The sequence below is a fragment of the Homarus americanus genome, unplaced genomic scaffold (genome assembly GCF_018991925.1).
Source record: "Homarus americanus isolate GMGI-L3 unplaced genomic scaffold, GMGI_Hamer_2.0 scaffold23743, whole genome shotgun sequence".
NCBI lineage: Eukaryota > Metazoa > Arthropoda > Malacostraca > Decapoda > Nephropidae > Homarus > Homarus americanus.
In genome coordinates, this window is record NW_024716296.1 from 62,501 (window position 1) to 67,500 (window position 5,000).

A 5,000-nucleotide genomic window follows, 5' to 3' on the forward strand; every position below is an offset into this window, starting at 1 on the left:
CCCACCACCTGAACCCACCCACACCACCACCTGGAACCCACCTACACCACCACCTGAACCCACCACACCACCACCTGAACCCACCCACCACCACCTGAACCCACCCCACACCACCACCAACCCACCCACACCACCACCCACACCACCACCTGAACCCACACCACCCCACCTGAACCCACCCACACACCACCACCTGAACCCACCTCACCACCACCTGAACCCACCCACACCCCACACCACCACCACCTGAACCCACCTACACCACCACCCACACCACCCACCTGAACCCACCCACACCACCTGAACCACCCACACCACCACCACACACCACCTGAACCCACCCACACCACCACCTGAACCCACCCACACCACCACCCACACCACCACCTGAACCCACCCACACCACCACACCTGAACCCCACACCACCACCTGAACCCACCCACACCACACCACCTGAACCCACCACACCACCACCAAACCCACCCACACCACCACCTGAACCCACCTACACCACCTGAACCCACCACACCACCACCAACCTGACCCCACACCACCACCTGAACCCACCCACACCACCACCTGAACCCCACACCACCACCACACCACCACCTGAACCCACCTACACCACCACCTACACCCCACCTGAACCCACCTACACCACCACCACCACACCACCACCCACCACCACCTGAACCCACCCACACCACCGAACCCACCTACACCCCACCCACCACCACACCACACCACCACCTACACCACCACCTGAACCCACCCACACCACCTAAACCCACCCACACCACCACCTGAACCCCACCCACCCACCCCCACACCACCACCTGAACCCCACCACACCACCACCACACCACCTACACCCCACCACACCACCTGAACCCCACCCCACACCACACCTACACCACCACCTACACCACCACCTGAACCCCACCCCACCACCTGAACCCACCTACACCACCTGAACCACCCCACACCACCTGAACCCCACACACACCACACCCACCCACACCACACTGACCACCTACACCACCTGAACCCACCTACACCACCACCACCACCTGAACCCACCACACACCACCTGAACCCACCTCACACCACCTGAACCCCCACACCACCACCTACACCACCCACCCCACCACCACCTGAACCCACCTACACACCCCACCACCTACCACCACCACACCACCACCTGAACCCACCACACCACCACCTGAACCCACCTACACCACCTGAACCCACCTACACCACCACCTGAACCCACCCACACCACCACCTGAACCCACCTACACACCACCTGAACCCACCACACCACACCACCTGAACCCACCACACCACCACCTACACACCCACCACACCCTGAACCCACCTACACCACCACCTGAACCCACCCACACCACCTGAACCCACCACACCACCACCTACACCTACCTGAACCCACCTACACCACCACGAACCCACCTACACCACCACCACACCCACCACCTGAACCCACCACACCACCACCTGAACCCCACCACACCCCACCACACACCACCACCTGAACCCACCTACACCTGAACCCCACCTACACACCTGAACCCACCTACACACCTACACAACCACACCACCACCACCTGAACCCACCTACACCACCACCTGAACCCACCTACACCACCACCCACACCACCACCTGAACCCACCACACCACCTCACACACACCACACCTACACCACCACCTACACCACCACCTACACCACCACCTGAACCCACCTACACACCACCTGAACCCACCACACCACCACCTACACCCACCCACCCACACCACCACCTGAACCCCACCTCACACCACCACCACCACCTCTTGCATTAAATAACTACTGTGTGTGTGTGTGTGTGTGTGTGTGTGGGGGGTGTGTGTGTGTGTGGGGGTGTGTGTGGTGTGGTGTGTGGGTGTGTTGTGTGGTGTGTGTGTGGGGGGTGTGTGTGGTGTGTGTGGGTGTGTGTGGGGGGGTGTGTGGGGTGTGTGGGGGGGTGTGTGTGTGTGGGGGGGTGTTGTGTGTGTGGGGGTGTGTGTGTGTGGGGGGTGTGTGGGGGTGTGTGTGTGGGGGGTGGGTGTGGGGGGTGTGGGTGTGTGTGTGTGTGTGTGTGTGTGTGTGTGTGTGTGGTGTGTGTGTGTGTGGTGTGTGTGGTGTGTGTGTGTGCTCCACCCTCTCCCTATATTCATCCACCTTCTCTTGGTTTGCTTTTTCTCCACTTGTTTTCCATAACCCTTTGAGGACGATGGTTTAACCTTGAGGACGATGGTTTAACTGAGGACGATGGTTTAACCCTTTGAGGACGATGGTTTAACCCCTTTGAGGACGATGGTTTAACCCTTTGAGGACGATGGTTTAACCCTTGAGGACGATGGTTTAACCCTTTGAGGACGATGGTTTAACCCTTGAGGACGATGGTTTAACCCTTTGAGGACGATGGTTTAACCCTTTGAGGACGATGGTTTAACCTTTGAGGACGATGGTTTAACCCTTTGAGGACGATGGTTTAACCTTGAGGACGATGGTTTATTAGAGGACGATGGTTTAACACAGTCACCGTGAATCATAAATACAAACCTAACCTAACCTGTGGGGAGGAGGGGATCAGAGGTAGATGGGGAGGGTCAGAGTGGAAGAAGAGATAGAGGAGGGAGGAGGAGGGAAGAAGGAGGAGGAAGAGAAGAAGGAGGAGGGTAGAGGGAAGGATGGAGAGGAGAGAAGGATGGAAGGAAGGGAAGAAGGAAGGAAGTAAGAAGGAAGGAAGGAAGGAAGGAAGGAAGGAAAAAGGAAGGAAAGGAAGGAAGTAAAGAAGGAAGGGAAGGAATGAAGGAAGGAGGAAAAGAAGGAAAGGAAGAGGAGGGAGGGAAGGAAGAACTGACAGGATAAACGCTAAAATAACACCACCACCAAAACAGGTCATGAGGTCATACAATACCTGACCTTTGACCTCATTAACCCCAAATAAAAAGGTCAAAATAAGACGACTAATTAAGGTGACTTTAGACGTAGTGGATAATAGGGTAAGTCTGATAATTGTGATGTTAATTAAAGCAGGTGAGATTAATTGTGGTTTGTGAAGAAGAAAAACGAAGATAATGGAGGATAAATCAGAGGATATACAGGGAAACAGATAAAAACAGGAATAACAGAGAAAATAGAAAAAAATGAAAAAAACAGAAAATAGCGAAAAAACAAAAGAAAACAGAAAAACAGAGAAAAACGAGAAAAACAGAAAAGTAGGAGAAAAACAAATAAAAATACACAGAAAAAAAACACCCAAAACAAATCAAAACAACAAAAAGCAGAATAAAACACAACAAACACAAAAAACACAATAAATCACAATAAAACAAAAACAAAACCGGAAAAAAACACGTCTACCACCTTGAGGAGAGACATATTTACCACAACACCATCGGATACGTGTGAGCCTAGTGAGGTCAGGAGCGCCCCAAGAAGACCACCACCACAGCTCAACCACAGCACCACCACAGCACCACCACAGCTCAACCACAGCACCACCACAGCACCACCTTTACTTATAAAGAGTCAAGAGTCCTATGTTCATGGCGTGACCCAAGTGAACACAGCCCTTTACCCTGATTGGCTTGGATCAGTTAGCTCTATGCCTGATTGGTCGAGAAAGAGAGGACTGACCCCTTGACGTAAGTTATGACGTCACTCTTGGCATCATCGTCATCACATAGTAAAAAAAAAAAAGTCAGTATATTTTAATGAATAATTCTTAGTAGTGACATTCCTTCCTTGCCTCTGAGTGTCTACTGTTGACGTCACAGTGCCATGACACCTTACCACCATCTGTCTTATTTGGACTTTGTGATTTGTAATAATAATAATAATAACAAACACCCTCATATACACATCTAAATTAACTTTTAAATAATATCAAACACCATCATTTACCCTTTAATTAGTACCAGTAATGACATCAATATACAGCCAGCTAGAGTACTTGGGTCATTGACGTCATTTAGCCTTAAAATAGCCAAACAGGAGTCATCCACAGGTAAATATAGCCAAGATGTTCTACATATAGCCAAATGGTTCTAAAAATAGCCAACGTGTAATAATAACAGTACAGGTTTTCAAGTACACATAACCTGTACATTACTTGATATAACAAATGACGTACGTGTGTGTGTGTGGGTGTAAGTTACCTCTTGTCGGTAATAACACAGGTACACACACGCAAGGAGATATATGTACACATATTTACACGCGAACATGTACACACCCACACTTTCATTCGCCCACATAGACAAACTCACACAGAGGTACACAAGCTTCTTACCTCTCTCTCTCTCTCTCATTATTATCACTGTATTCCTCTTCGTTACATCCTCCCTATCATCATCATCATCATCATCATAAACAACATCATTCTCATCTTGTTTACATAATGAAAAAAAATCTTTGTTTACACAAAAAAAAATGTCGCAGAATTGATGGCTTATTAGAAGACCCGAAGACGAGTGTCGCAGCTAAACTGTCTATATAATGGGTGTGAGTCAGGCTGAGAGAGAGAGAGAGAGAGAGAGAGAGAGAGAGAGAGAGAGAGAGAGAGAGAGAGCAAAGATGTCCCAGGCAATAAGGCTTTTCGTGCGCCTTTTTTTTTGTGTGTGTGTGTGCATTTGTGATTGTTTGTTTACTACCAGACTCCTTCCTGGCGCCACTACCACAACTACTACCACCATTCCACTCACTTGCCACGCCCACCACAACACTCATCCTACCAGATAAGGTTTGATTAGGATAAGTTTAAGCTACGTTAGGTTAGGGGCCCATTAGCTCTGGGGCCTATCAGGTTTTGGGCCCGTGTGACCCCCCCCCCCCTCCTCCGTGTGTGTCTTAGACCTGAGTCATGGTTCCCACACTCTCGGTAAAGTCTTAGTCCTGCTACTGTTTTCTGCTTGTATTGATGTTCCGTGTTGTTATTCTGCTGTTCTCTTCTG